The sequence below is a fragment of the Argopecten irradians genome, chromosome 14 (genome assembly GCF_041381155.1).
Source record: "Argopecten irradians isolate NY chromosome 14, Ai_NY, whole genome shotgun sequence".
Taxonomy (NCBI): Eukaryota; Metazoa; Mollusca; class Bivalvia; order Pectinida; family Pectinidae; genus Argopecten; species Argopecten irradians.
Genome location: NC_091147.1, coordinates 32121827 through 32139165, shown reverse-complemented (window position 1 = coordinate 32139165; position 17339 = coordinate 32121827). Strand labels below are relative to the sequence as shown.

The window sequence follows — 17339 nt, the reverse complement described above, 5'->3', positions numbered from 1 at the left end:
TTGATCTTTGTTTGACAAACGAAAGAGGGATCTTTTCCTTTGAGTACTTTTTGAGATACATAACAGTAACAAACTTCAATCATCAAAATCTAAGATGGCTACCTGTCGGCCATCTTTTTGACCGATCAGTCCGAAAATGCAATATGCAATACTAAGGTCCTAGGGAAACTTACATTTAAAATTTTAGACAGATCACTTCAGTACTTTCTGAAAAATAGCTGTAACAAACATCAATTATCAAATTCCAAGATGGTGGCCTGTCGGCAATCTTGTTGACTGATCTGTCCCAAAATGCAATATGCACAACTAGACCAGTAGGGGAATCTGCACATGAAATTGGAGACAGATCCCTTCATTACTTTCTGAGAAATAGTGGTAACAAGCTTCAACTATCAAAATGCAAGATGGCGGCCTGTCGGCCATCTTGTTCACCGATCAGTCCCAAAATGCAATATGCACAATAAGACCCCTAGAGGAACCTGCAGCTGCAATTTGAGACAGATCCGCTCAGTACTTTCTGAGAAGTAGCGGTAACAATCTTCAATTGTCAGGCAATAATGATGATGATGGTTGATGATATGACGATAAGGATGATGTTGATTTTGATGGTAATACTTCTGACTATTAATGATAATGATGTTCATGAGGATAATGATAAGATGCTGATAACGATGATGATGATGATGATGATGATGATGATTATGATGATGATGATAATGATAAGATATTGCTACTGATAATGATAATCATGATGATGAAGATAAGATGTTGATAATGATGATAATGATGATAATGATGATTGATGACAAATGATTGCTTTTTATTTTATACTACATGTATATATAAATGCCTTGAAAAATAAACTATTACACAAAAAAAACTTCAATTGTCAAAATCCAAGATGGCGTCCTGTCGGCCATCATGTTTACCGATCGGTACCAAAATGCTATATGCATAACCAGGGATCTAGGGGACCCTGGGGCACATGACATTTGAAACAGCTCCCTGCAGTACTTTCTGAAAAATATCAGTAACAAACTTCAATTGTCAAAATCCAAGATGGCGGCCTGTCGGCCATCTCGTTGATGGATCGGTCCTAAAATGCAATATGCACAACTAGGGCCCTAGGGGAACCAACATGTGAAATTTGAGAAGAATCCCTTCACCACTTTCTGAGAAATAGCGGTAACAAACTTAAACTATCAAAATCCAAGATGGCGGCCTGTCGGCCATCTTGTTGACCGATTGGTCTTAAAATGCAATATGCATAACTAGACCCCTATGGAAACCTTCATGTGAAGTTTGAAAGAGATCTCTTCTGTACTTTCTGAGGAATAGCGGTAACAAACTTAAACTATCAAAATCCAAGATGGCGGCCTGTCGGCCATCTTGTTGACCGATTGGTCTCAAAATGCAATATGCATAACTAGACCCCTATGGAAACCTTCATGTGAAGTTTGAAAGAGATCTCTTCTGTACTTTCTGAGGAATAGCGGTAACAAACTTAAACTATCAAAATCCAAGATGGCGGCCTATCGGCCATCTTGTTGACCGATTGGTCTCAAAATGCAATATGCACAATTAGACCCCTAGGGGAACCTTTATGTGAAATTTGAGAGAGAGATCCTTTTTGTACTTTCTGAAAAATAGCGGTAACAAACTTAAACTATCAAAGTCCAAGATGGCTGACTGGCGGCCATTTTGTTGACCGATTACTCCCAAAATGCAATATGCACAACTAGGGCCCTAGGGGAACCTACATATGAAATTTGAGAAATACCCCTTCAGTACTTTCTGAGAAATAGCGGTAACAAGAATTGTTAATGCACGGACGGAAGGACGGACCACGGACAAAAAGCGATTTGAATAGCCCACCATCTGATGATGGTGGGCTAAAAAGTTGTACAGCTTCAGTCTTAGGTGCTGAGTGAGAGCCCCATACCTCGCAACAGTAATTAAGCACGCATGACACATAAATATCAAATAATGATAATTTTGTTTCAACATTAAGCATATATTTTTTTCATTCTACTATTAAGGAGATAGTATGACTTTCTTCCTTGCGATGCTAAAGTATTAAGCTAGAGTTAATCTCCCATTATAATTGAAAACTAGCCCGAAATAACAAAAAAATTATCAACAATATCTATAGCCCTTTCTTGAAAGGTAGCATATATAGGTGCATGAACTGCAAATTCATTAAAGCAGCCTACCCTAAAACTGATAACATTTGACAAAGCCATTATATCTGCAAGCACATAGTCAATTACACTTGTACCATGTGTATTATAAAACGTGATCTTACCATTTCTATCTCCAGATATACGACCATTGACCATCTTTAAACCGGTAGATTTACATAGTTCAATAAGACTACGTCCAAACGTATTAAGTCGTATATCTTCGGATTTACGTTCAGGACCAGACTGTTATATCGAGGTCATACGTTTATTCTCTAGTGAGCCGTGTCATACCAATCAGAAATCAAGCTTAGTTTACCACCAAGACTTTCAAAATATCTTTTGAATTCCATAGCAGTTAAAAGCTTAAAATTTGTTTATATCAAACACGTATACCTGCATAAAAGGTGCATGGCTACCACGTGGCTATTAGGTAGAAATATGATTCAAATGAAATATAAAAAAAAAATCTATTATATTTAAGAACCAGTTTGAGAGATGAAGGTTTCAAAAGACTCTTTGTACTTTGTCTAGTAGTAAAAACTCCACATTTAATCACAAGAAAAATATTTGTAACTTAAGTGTGACCAAACCTAATCTCAATGTAAAAACCATTTTGGAACGCGTGCGACTAAATGGGGTTTTAAACAATCGGTCACACAACAATAGCTTCTTGCCAGATGGACACAAGAAATGACACTCGATCGCTCTGATCACAAATGATAACAACAATTAGTATAGGACTTTATTCACATTTCATTTAGTATAACCTGATATTGATGTAAGTCAAAACAATGTAATAGTGACTGTGGGAAAATGTCTGAACACGGACAGCTAATACAATAGTCAAACTATGGTATGTCTAGTAAATTGTATGTTGTACTAGTCAACCTACGGTATATGTAGTAATCTATGTGTTGTGCTAGTCAACCTACGGTATATGTAGTAATCTTTGTGTTGTACTAGTCAACCTACGGTATGTCTAGTAATCTGTATGTTGTACTAGTCAACCTACGATATGTTTGGTAATCTGTATGTTGTACTAGTCAAACTACGGTATGTCTAGTAATCTTTATGTTGTACTAGTCAACCTACGGTATGTCTAGTAATCTGTATGTTGTACTAGTCAACCTACGGTATGTCTAGTAATCTGTATGTTGTACTAGTCAACCTACGATATGTTTGGTAATCTGTATGTTGTACTAGTCAACCTACGGTATGTCTAGTAATCTTTATGTTGTACTAGTCAAACTACGGTATGTCTAGTAATCTGTATGTTGTACTAGTCAACCTACGGTATGTCTAGTAATCTGTATGTTGTACTAGTCAACCTTCGGTATGTCTAGTAATCTGTATGTTGTACTAGTCAACCTACGGTATGTCTAGTAATCTGTATGTTGTACTAGTCAACCTACGGTATGTCTAGTAATCTGTATGTTGTACTAGTCAACCTACGGTATGTCTAGCAATCTGTATGTTGTACTAGTCAACCTTCGGTATGTCTAGTAATCTGTATGTTGTACTAGTCAACCTTCGATATGTTTGGTAATCTGTATGTTGTACTAGTCAAACTACGGTATGTCTAGTAATCTGTATGTTGTTCTAGTCAACCTACGGTATGTCTAGTAATCTGTATGTTGTCTAGTCAACCTACGGTATGTCTAGTAATCTGTATGTTGTACTAGTCAACGTACGGTATGTCTAGTAATCTGTATGTTGTTCTAGTCAACCTACGGTATATGTAGTAATCTTTGTGTTGTACTAGTCAAACTACGGTATGTCTAGTAATCTGTATGTTGTTCTAGTCAACCTACGGTATGTCTAGTAATATGTATGTTGTGTCTAGTCAATCTGTATGTTGTATGTCACTAGTTGTAATCTGTATGTTGTTCTAGTCAACCTACGGTATGTGTAGTAATCTGTGTGTTGTACTAGTCAACCTACGGTATGTCTAGTAATCTTTGTGTTGTACTAGTCAAACTACGGTATGTCTAGTAATCTTTATGTTGTACTAGTCAAACTACGGTATGTCTAGTAATCTTTATGTTGTACTAGTCAAACTACTGTATGTCTAGCAATCTGTATGTTGTACTAGTCAACCTTCGGTATGTCTAGTAATCTGTATGTTGTACTAGTCAAACTACGGTATGTCTAGTAATCTGTATGTTGTACTAGTCAAACTACGGTATGTCTAGTAATCTTTATGTTGTACTAGTCAACCTACGGTATGTCTAGTAATCTGTATGTTGTACTAGTCAAACTACGGTATGTTTGGTAATCTGTATGTTGTACTAGTCAAACTACTGTATGTCTAGTAATCTGTATGTTGTACTAGTCAACCTACGGTATGTCTGGTAATCTGTATGTTGTACTAGTCAACCTTAGGTATGTCTAGTAATCTTGATATTGTACTATTTAATCTACGGTATGTCTAGTAATCTTTATGTTGTTCTAGTCAAACTACGGTATGTCTAGTAATCTGTATGTTGTACTAGTCAAACTACGGTATGTTTGGTAATCTGTATGTTGTACTAGTCAAACTACGGTATGTCTAGTAATCTGTATGTTGTACTAGTCAAACTACGGTATGTCTAGTAATCTGTATGTTGTACTAGTCAACCTTCGGTATGTCTAGTAATCTGTATGTTGTACTAGTCAAACTACGGTATGTCTAGTAATCTGTATGTTGTACTAGTCAAACTACGGTATGTCTAGTAATCTGTATGTTGTACTAGTCAAACTACGGTATGTCTAGTAATCTGTATGTTGTACTAGTCAACCTACGGTATGTCTAGTAATCTGTATGTTGTACTAGTCAAACTACGGTATGTCTAGTAATCTGTATGTTGTACTAGTCAAACTACGGTATGTCTAGTAATCTTTATGTTGTACTAGTCAAACTACGGTATGTCTAGTAATCTGTATGTTGTACTAGTCAACCTACGGTATGTCTAGTAATCTGTATGTTGTACTAGTCAACCTCGGTATGTCTAGTAATCTGTATGTTGTACTAGTCAACCTTCGGTATGTCTAGTAATCTGTATGTTGTACTAGTCAACCTGTATGTCTAGTATTATGTTGTACTAGTCAACCTTCGGTATGTCTAGTAATATGTTATTGTATGTGTACTAGTCAACCTACGGTATGTCTAGTAATCTGTATGTTGTACTAGTCAAACTACGGTATGTCTAGTAATATTTATGTTGTACTAGTCAACCTACGGTATGTCTAGTAATCTGTATGTTGTACTAGTCAACCTACGGTATGTCTAGTAATCTGTATGTTGTACTAGTCAACCTACGGTATGTCTAGTAATCTGTATGTTGTACTAGTCAACCTTCGGTATGTTTGGTAATATTTATGTTGTACTAGTCAAACTACGGTATGTCTAGTAATCTTTATGTTGTACTAGTCAAACTACGGTATGTCTAGTAATCTGTATGTTGTACTAGTCAACCTACGGTATGTTTGGTAATCTGTATGTTGTACTAGTCAAACTACGGTATGTCTAGTAATCTGTATGTTGTACTAGTCAACCTACGGTATGTCTAGTAATCTGTATGTTGTACTAGTCAAATACGGTATGTCTAGTAATCGTAATGTTGTACTAGTCAAACTACGGTATGTCTAGTAATCTGTATGTTGTACTAGTCAAACTACGGCATGTCTAGTAATCTGTATGTTGTACTAGTCAAACTACGGTATGTCTAGTAATCTGTATGTTGTACTAGTCAACTCGGTATGATTTGTTGGTAATCTGTATTTGTACTAGTCAACCTAGGTATGTCTAGTAATCTGTATATTGTCATAGTCATCTTAGGTATGTCTGGTAACTGTATGTTGTACTAGTCAACTTCGGTATGTTTGGTAATCTGTATATTGTACTAGTCAAACTACGGTATGTCTAGTAATATGTATTTATGTTGTACTAGACAACCTTCGTTATGTTAGCAATATCAATTTCCGAGTGAACATTGGCGGAAACATCTGGAAATCTGATGGTCTGTAGAAATAACTCGGATTCACTGTCCTTGCGATACTATTATCGCTATTATCAATCGGTCTTTCACGGTCATACAGGAGTCTGTCATCGATTGAGAAGTGTATAAAAACTTGAACCAAATTTCCGTTATATACAATCTCATGAGGTAAGTTTGTCTTACCTTCTAATGACTTTACAAACATAGAATCATTGATTTTAGGTTGGATGAATGTACGAATACAAACACGATAAAGAAACCTCCACAATCAGATAAAACCAGTCAGTCAGTCAGTCCAGGACTTGTCAGTGATATTATAGTCAAATTAAAGAACTGACGTCGAAGGCGACTAAATACGAGAACTCTAAAGGCACCAATGTAAATGGTAGAATCCATGATGAAAGTTGGAGTGCGGATATAGAACCAGTGTCATGTTATGGACGGATAGCTAGCAGGTACATGTTGTAACCTAATGGTAAAATAATACGTGTCTTAAAATGTCTTATGGTACACACTGTATTACTTTAATAATTTCTTAATCAAATGGCTAAATTACTTTCAATTTCCAGAAAGGAAATAAAATGAAATTAGTTTTCTAAACATGACCTACTCTTTTCTTAATACATGTATCCATCAAATCATTAACATATAATTTTAAAGTTCATTAAAGAATTTAATAATGCAAATAATATTCAATACATGGAAGGAACACGTGTTTAAAATGTAGTGTCTGATTCCTTTATATATTTACCTACGAGTGATAAACTTTTAAGGTAACATACAGTTATACCTGTATAAGATTTATATGAATTCATAACATTTTACCAATAATATGTAACGGGTAGAACACACGAGACAGAAGACTTACCTGATGTCGTAAGAATACAATAGCCAAACCTAACACACCTGCCACCCACCGACTTACCAGGCAATCATAGGTAGCATACGCACGGTATTATAGTTTATGTACCTGTGGCCGTCCTCATTACAAAGATTATCTTGTATTTGATTTATTTTAAATACACGATTGGAACAAGCAAACAAGCGCAGGTCCATAATAATGGTCGAAGTTTGCCGTATCGATAACCCATTGGCCTTTAATGTTATCTGGTTTGATTTATTGTGGCTTACGTATAACAGTTTTCTTTTTGGATTAATTTGTTCTAGAGAAACAATATACATAAGAAACAAATTGGCTTCAAAGAAAAGATTGGGGCTAAACCGTTTAGTATAAATCTTCGAGAAATGAACATGTGAAGTGAAGTGGAGTAATCACCAGGCAAGAGGAACTCTAAATACACGAGAAATACTATGGTGTTATTAATCTTTATCTTATGCCAATATTCGACATTCACTAAGATAACAGTGACAAATAAACAATAAATTAACTGACAATTATATTCGTATGGTAAGCTTTAGCAGGAATTTCAGATAATCATATTAGGCATAGGTCGGATGGGTCTTAGTAAACTGGGTCATACAAATCCGTATCAATGTATTGTTTTCAACATTTATTGGCAGCAAAGCACAATCAAATAATGAATGTGCTTATTGTTATAACTGATAGGAATACAATGCGAACATATTTTTCCCTTTATCCTAGAACTGGAATTCAGAATATTAATATCTTACTTATTTTACAAAGTATAAGAAACTGATGAAGGTTTAAACATATAGACATTCTCATTCATTACGAAGGCTTTAACTATTAGACATTCTCATTCATCACTAAGGTTTTAACTATGAGACATTCTCATTCATCACTAAGGTTTTAACTATTAGACATTCTCATTCATCACTAAGGTTTTAACTATTAGACATTCTCATTCATCACTAAGGTTTTAACTATTAGACATTCTCGTTCATCATTAAGGTTTAAACTATTAGACATTCTCATTCATCACTAAGGTTTTAACTATTAGACATTCTCGTTCATCATTAAGGTTTTAACTATTAGACATTCTCATTCATCACTAAGGTTTTAACTATTAGACATTCTCATTCATCACTAAGGTTTTAACTATTAGACATTCTCATTCATCACTAAGGTTTTAACTATTAGACATTCTCATTCATCACTAAGGTTTTAACTATTAGACATTCTCATTCATCACTAAGGTTTTAACTATTAGACATTCTCATTCATCTAGGTTTAACTATTAGACATTCTCATTCATCACTAAGGTTTTAAACTATTAGACATTCTCATTCATCACTAAGGTTTTAACTATTAGACATTCTCATTCATCACTAAGGTTTTAACTATTAGACATTCTCATAAGTTTTAACTATAGAATTTCATTCATCACTAAGGTTTTAACTATTAGACATTCTCATTCATCACTAAGGTTTAAACTATTAGACATTCTCATTCATCACTAAGGTTTTAACTATGAGACATTCTCGTTCATCACTAAGGTTTAAACTATTAGACATTCTCATTCATCACTAAGGTTTTAACTATTAGACATTCTCATTCATCACTAAGGTTTAAACTATTAGACATTCTCATTCATCACTAAGGTTTTAACTATGAGACATTCTCGTTCATCATTAAGGTTTTAACTATTAGACATTCTCATTCATCATTAAGGTTTAAACTATTAGACATTCTCATTCATCACTAAGGTTTAAACTATTAGACATTCTCATTCATCACTAAGGTTTAAACTATTAGACATTCTCATTCATCACTAAGGTTTAAACTATTAGACATTCTCGTTCATCACTAAGGTTTAAACTATTAGACATTCTCATTCATCACTAAGGTTTTAACTATTAGACATTCTCATTCATCACTAAGGTTTTAACTATTAGACATTCTCATTCATCACTAAGGTTTAAACTATTAGACATTCTCGTTCATCACTAAGATTTTAAACTATTAGACATTCTCGTTCATCACTAAGGTTTTAAACTATTAGACATTCTCGTTCATCACTAAGGTTTAAACTATTAGACATTCTCATTCATCACTAAGGTTTTAACTATTAGACATTCTCATTCATCACAAGGTTAACATATTAGACATTCTCATTCATCATAAGTTTTAAACTATTAGACATTCTCATTCATCACTAAGGTTTTAAACTATTAGACATTCTCATTCATCACTAAGGTTTAAACTATTAGACATTCTCATTCATCACTAAGGTTTTAACTATTAGACATTCTCATTCATCACTAAGGTTTTAACTATTAGACATTCTCATTCATCACTAAGGTTTTAAACTATTAGACATTCTCATTCATCATTAAGGTTTAACTATTAGACATTCTCATTCATCACTAAGGTTTTAACTATTAGACATTCTCATTCATCACTAAGGTTTTAAACTATTAGACATTCTCATTCATCACTAAGGTTTTAAACTATTAGACATTCTCATTCATCACTAAGGTTTTAAACTATTAGACATTCTCGTTCATCACTAAGGTTTAAACTATTAGACATTCTCATTCATCACTAAGGTTTTAACTATGAGACATTCTCGTTCATCATTAAGGTTTAAACTATTAGACATTCTCATTCATCACTAAGGTTTTAACTATTAGACATTCTCATTCATCACTAAGGTTTAAACTATTAGACATTCTCATTCATCACTAAGGTTTTAACTATTAGACATTCTCATTCATCACTAAGGTTTTAACTATTAGACATTCTCGTTCATCACTAAGGTTTAAACTATTAGACATTCTCGTTCATCACATCATTAAGGTTTAAACTATTAGACATTCTCATTCATCACTAAGGTTTAAACTATTAGACATTCTCATTCATCACTAAGGTTTTAACTATTAGACATTCTCATTCATCATTAAGGTTTTAACTATTAGATATTCTCGTTCATCATTAAGGTTTTAACTATTAGACATTCTCGTTCATCACTAAGGTTTAAACTATTAGACATTCTCATTCATCACTAAGGTTTAAACTATTAGACATTCTCATTCATCACTAAGGTTTTAACTATTAGACATTCTCATTCATCACTAAGGTTTAAACTATTAGACATTCTCGTTCATCACTAAGGTTTAAACTATTAGACATTCTCATTCATCACTAAGGTTAAAACTATTAGACATTCTCGTTCATCACTAAGGTTTAAACTATTAGACATTCTCATTCATCACTAAGGTTTAAACTATTAGACATTCTCGTTCATCACTAAGGTTTAAACTATTAGACATTCTCATTCATCACTAAGGTTTTAACTATTAGACATTCTCGTTCATCACTAAGGTTTAAACTATTAGACATTCTCATTCATCACTAAGGTTTAAACTATTAGACATTCTCGTTCATCACTAAGGTTTAAACTATTAGACATTCTCATTCATCACAAAGGTTTAAACTATTAGACATTCTCATTCATCACTAAGGTTTTAAACTATTAGACATTCTCATTCATCACTAAGGTTTAAACTATTAGACATTCTCATTCATCACTAAGGTTTAAACTATTAGACATTCTCATTCATCACTAAGGTTTAAACTATTAGACATTCTCATTCATCACTAAGGTTTAAACTATTAGACATTCTCATTCATCACTAAGGTTTAACTATTAGACATTCTCATTCTAAGGTTTAAACTATTAGACATTCTCATTCATCACTAAGGTTTTAACTATTAGACATTCTCATTCATCACTAAGGTTTAAACTATTAGACATTCTCATTCATCACTAAGGTTTAAACTATTAGACATTCTCATTCATCACTAAGGTTTAAACTATTAGACATTCTCATTCATCACTAAGGTTTAAACTATTAGACATTCTTCTCACTTCAATCACTAAGGTTTTAAACTATTAGACATTCTCATTCATCACTAAGGTTTAAACTATTAGACATTCTCATTCATCACTAAGGTTTAAACTAGACATTTAGATCATTAACTCATTCATCATCACTAAGGTTTAACTATTAGACATTCTCATTCATCACTAAGGTTTAAAACTATTAGACATTCTCATTCATCACTAAGGTTTAAACTATTAGACATTCTCGTTCATCACTAAGGTTTTAAACTATTAGACATTCTCATTCATCACTAAGGTTTTAAACTATTAGACATTCTCATTCATCACTAAGGTTTTAAACTATTAGACATTCTCATTCATCACTAAGGTTTAAACTATTAGACATTCTCATTCATCACTAAGGTTTAAACTATTAGACATTCTCATTCATCACTAAGGTTTAAACTATTAGACATTCTCGTTCATCACTAAGGTTTAAACTATTAGACATTCTCATTCATCACTAAGGTTTAAACTATTAGACATTCTCATTCATCACTAAGGTTTTAAACTATTAGACATTCTCATTCATCACTAAGGTTTAAACTATTAGACATTCTCATTCATCACTAAGGTTTAAACTATTAGACATTCTCGTTCATCACTAAGGTTTTAACTATTAGACATTCTCATTCATCACTAAGGTTTAAACTATTAGACATTCTCATTCATCACTAAGGTTTAAACTATTAGACATTCTCGTTCATCACTAAGGTTTTAACTATTAGACATTCTCATTCATCACTAAGGTTTAAACTATTAGACATTCTCATTCATCACTAAGGTTTTAAACTATTAGACATTCTCATTCATCACTAAGGTTTTAACTATTAGACATTCTCATTCATCACTAAGGTTTAAACTATTAGACATTCTCATTCATCACTAAGGTTTTAAACTATTAGACATTCTCATTCATCACTAAGGTTTTAACTATTAGACATTCTCATTCATCACTAAGGTTTTAACTATTAGACATTCTCATTCATCACTAAGGTTTAAACTATTAGACATTCTCATTCATCACTAAGGTTTAAACTATTAGACATTCTCATTCATCACTAAGGTTTTAACTATTAGACATTCTCATTCATCACTAAGGTTTAAACTATTAGACATTCTCATTCATCACTAAGGTTTTAACTATTAGACATTCTCATTCATCACTAAGGTTTTAACTATTAGACATTCTCATTCATCACTAAGGTTTTAAACTATTAGACATTCTCATTCATCACTAAGGTTTAAACTATTAGACATTCTCATTCATCACTAAGGTTTTAAACTATTAGACATTCTCATTCATCACTAAGGTTTAAACTATTAGACATTCTCATTCATCACTAAGGTTTTAAACTATTAGACATTCTCATTCATCACTAAGGTTTAAACTATTAGACATTCTCATTCATCACTAAGGTTTAAACTATTAGACATTCTCATTCATCACTAAGGTTTAAACTATTAGACATTCTCATTCATTCACTAAGGTTTTAAACTATTAGACATTCTCATTCATCACTAAGGTTTAAACTATTAGACATTCTCATTCATCACTAAGGTTTAAACTATTAGACATTCTCATTCATCACTAAGGTTTAAACTATTAGACATTCTCATTCATCACTAAGGTTTAAACTATTAGACATTCTCATTCATCACTAAGGTTTTAACTATTAGACATTCTCATTCATCACTAAGGTTTAAACTATTAGACATTCTCATTCATCACTAAGGTTTAAACTATTAGACATTCTCATTCATCACTAAGGTTTTAACTATTAGACATTCTCATTCATCACTAAGGTTTTAAACTATTAGACATTCTCATTCATCACTAAGGTTTAAAACTATTAGACATTCTCATTCATCACTAAGGTTTTAAACTATTAGACATTCTCATTCATCACTAAGGTTTTAACTATTAGACATTCTCATTCATCACTAAGGTTTTAACTATTAGACATTCTCATTCATCACTAAGGTTTAAACTATTAGACATTCTCATTCATCACTAAGGTTTTAACTATTAGACATTCTCATTCATCACTAAGGTTTAAACTATTAGACATTCTCATTCATCACTAAGGTTTTAAACTATTAGACATTCTCATTCATCACTAAGGTTTAAACTATTAGACATTCTCATTCATCACTAAGGTTTTAAACTATTAGACATTCTCATTCATCACTAAGGTTTAAACTATTAGACATTCTCATTCATCACTAGGTTTAACTATTAGACATTCTCATTCATCACTAAGGTTTTAAACTATTAGACATTCTCATTCATTACTAAGGTTTAAACTATTAGACATTCTCATTCATCACTAAGGTTTAAAACTATTAGACATTCTCATTCATCACTAAGGTTTAAACTATTAGACATTCTCGTTCATCACTAAGGTTTAAACTATTAGACATTCTCATTCATCACTAAGGTTTAAACTATTAGACATTCTCATTCATCACTAAGGTTTAAAACTATTAGACATTCTCATTCATCACTAAGGTTTAAACTATTAGACATTCTCGTTCATCACTAAGGTTTAAACTATTAGACATTCTCATTCATCACTAAGGTTTTAAACTATTAGACATTCTCGTTCATCACTAAGGTTTAAACTATTAGACATTCTCATTCATCACTAAGGTTTTAACTATTAGACATTCTCATTCATCACTAAGGTTTAAACTATTAGACATTCTCATTCATCACTAAGGTTTAAACTATTAGACATTCTCATTCATCACTAAGGTTTAAACTATTAGACATTCTCGTTCATCACTAAGGTTTAAACTATTAGACATTCTCATTCATCACTAAGGTTTAAACTATTAGACATTCTCATTCATCACTAAGGTTTAAACTATTAGACATTCTCGTTCATCACTAAGGTTTAAACTATTAGACATTCTCATTCATCACTAAGGTTTTAACTATTAGACATTCTCATTCATCACAAGGTTTAAACTATTAGACATTCTCATTCATCACTAAGGTTTAAACTATTAGACATTCTCATTCATCACTAAGGTTTAAACTATTAGACATTCTCATTCATCACTAAGGTTTAAACTATTAGACATTCTCGTTCATCACTAAGGTTTAAACTATTAGACATTCTCATTCATCACTAAGGTTTAAACTATTAGACATTCTCGTTCATCACTAAGGTTTAAACTATTAGACATTCTCATTCATCACTAAGGTTTAAACTATTAGACATTCTCATTCATCACTAAGGTTTAAACTATTAGACATTCTCATTCATCACTAAGGTTTAAACTATTAGACATTCTCATTCATCACAAGGTTTAAACTATTAGACATTCTCATTCATCACTAAGGTTTAAACTATTAGACATTCTCGTTCATCACAAAGGTTTAAACTATTAGACATTCTCGTTCATCACTAAGGTTTAAACTATTAGACATTCTCATTCATCACTAAGGTTTAAACTATTAGACATTCTCATTCATCACAAGGTTTAAACTATTAGACATTCTCATTCATCACTAAGGTTTAAACTATTAGACATTCTCATTCATCACTAAGGTTTAAACTATTAGACATTCTCATTCATCACTAAGGTTTAAACTATTAGACATTCTCATTCATCACTAAGGTTTAAACTATTAGACATTCTCATTCATCACTAAGGTTTAAACTATTAGACATTCTCATTCATCACTAAGGTTTAACTATAGACATTCTCTATTAGACATTCTCATTCATCACTAAGGTTTTAAACTATTAGACATTCTCGTCATCACTAGGTTTAACTATTAGACATTCTCATTCATCACTAAGGTTTTAAAACTATTAGACATTCTCTTCATCACTAAGGTTTAAACTATTAGACATTCTCATTCATCACTAAGGTTTAAACTATTAGACATTCTCATTCATCACTAAGGTTTTAACTATTAGACATTCTCATTCATCACTAAGGTTTAACTATTAGACATTCTCTTCATCACTAAGGTTTAAACTATTAGACATTCTCATTCATTAAGGTTTAACTATTAGACATTCTCATTCATCACTAAGGTTTAACTATTAGACATTCTCATTCATCACTAAGGTTTAAACTATTAGACATTCTCATCATTCATCACTAAGGTTTAAACTATTAGACATTCTCATTCATCACTAAGGTTTTAACTATTAGACATTCTCATTCATCACTAAGGTTTTAACTATTAGACATTCTCATTCATCACTAAGGTTTTAACTATTAGACATTCTCATTCATCACTAAGGTTTTAACTATTAGACATTCTCATTCATCACTAAGGTTTTAAACTATTAGACATTCTCATTCATCACTAAGGTTTTAAACTATTAGACATTCTCATTCATCACTAAGGTTTTAACTATTAGACATTCTCATTCATCACTAAGGTTTTAAACTATTAGACATTCTCATTCATCACTAAGGTTTAAACTATTAGACATTCTCTTTCTCATCACTAAGGTTTAAACTATTAGACATTCTCATTCATCACTAAGGTTTTAAACTATTAGACATTCTCATTCATCACTAAGGTTTAAACTATTAGACATTCTCGTTCATCACTAAGGTTTAAACTATTAGACATTCTCATTCATCACTAAGGTTTAAACTATTAGACATTCTCATTCATCACTAAGGTTTTAACTATTAGACATTCTCGTTCATCACTAAGGTTTTAAACTATTAGACATTCTCATTCATCACTAAGGTTTAAACTATTAGACATTCTCATTCATCACAAGGTTTAAACTATTAGACATTCTCATTCATCACTAAGGTTTTAAACTATTAGACATTCTCATTCATCACTAAGGTTTAAACTATTAGACATTCTCATTCATCACAAGGTTTAAACTATTAGACATTCTCATTCATCACTAAGGTTTAAACTATTAGACATTCTCATTCATCACTAAGGTTTAAACATTAACATTCTTCATTTAGACATTCTCATTCATCACAAGGTTTAACTATTAGACATTCTCATTCATCACTAAGGTTTTAACTATTAGACATTCTCATTCATCACTAAGGTTTAAACTATTAGACATTCTCATTCATCACTAAGGTTTAAACTATTAGACATTCTCATTCATCACTAAGGTTTAACTATTAGACATTCTCTTCATCACAAGGTTTAAACTATTAGACATTCTCATTCATCACAAGGTTTAAACTATTAGACATTCTCATTCATCACTAAGGTTTTAACTATTAGACATTCTCATTCATCACAAGGTTTAAACTATTAGACATTCTCATTCATCACTAAGGTTTAAACTATTAGACATTCTCTCATTCATCACAAGGTTTAAACTATTAGACATTCTCATTCATCACTAAGGTTTAAACTATTAGACATTCTCATTCATCACAAAGGTTTTAACTATTAGACATTCTCATTCATCACTAAGGTTTTAACTATTAGACATTCTCATTCATCACTAAGGTTTAAACTATTAGACATTCTCATTCATCACTAAGGTTTAAACTATTAGACATTCTCATTCATCACTAAGGTTTTAACTATTAGACATTCTCATTCATCACTAAGGTTTAAACTATTAGACATTCTCGTTCATCACTAAGGTTTAAACTATTAGACATTCTCATTCATCACTAAGGTTTTAACTATTAGACATTCTCATTCATCACTAAGGTTTTAACTATTAGACATTCCCATTCATCACTAAGGTTTAAACTATTAGACATTCTCATTCATCACTAAGGTTTTAACTATTAGACATTCTCATTCATCACTAAGGTTTTAACTATTAGACATTCTCATTCATCACTAAGGTTTTAACTATTAGACATTCTCATTCATCATTAAGGTTTTAACTATTAGACATTCTCATTCATCACTAAGGTTTTAACTATTAGACATTCTCATTCATCACTAAGGTTTAAACTATTAGACATTCTCATTCATCACTAAGGTTTAAACTATTAGACATTCTCATTCATCACTAAGGTTTTAACTATTAGACATTCTCATTCATCACTAAGGTTTAAACTATTAGACATTCTCATTCATCACTAAGGTTTTAAACTATTAGACATTCTCTCATCACTAAGGTTTAAACTATTAGACATTCTCATTCATACAAGGTTTAAACTATTAGACATTCTCGTTCATCACAAGGTTTAAACTATTAGTTCTCTTCATCACTAAGGTTTAAACTTAGACATTCTCGTTCATCACTAAGGTTTAAACTATTAGACATTCTCGTTCATCACAAGGTTTAACTATTAGACATTCTTTCATCACAAGGTTTAAACTATTAGACATTCTCGTTCATCACTAAGGTTTAAACTATTAGACATTCTCGTTCATCACTAAGGTTTTA

The 17339-nt window shown here is 31.9% G+C and overlaps 1 protein-coding gene across 7 annotated transcripts in view; it reads right to left on the bottom strand.

Moving 5' to 3' along the window:
• LOC138307895 (malignant fibrous histiocytoma-amplified sequence 1 homolog) overlaps positions 1-17339 on the bottom strand; it is a 68682-nt gene that overhangs the window by 23427 nt on the left and 27916 nt on the right. The window contains exon 1 of one of the 7 annotated variants that reach the window (XM_069248819.1): positions 7029-7133. The exons of the other annotated variants lie outside the window; for them this stretch is intronic. The gene's annotated coding sequence lies outside the window, so the exon portion shown is untranslated. Of the gene's footprint in view, positions 1-7028; positions 7134-17339 lie in introns of those variants that run through there. 7 annotated transcript variants of the gene reach the window in all.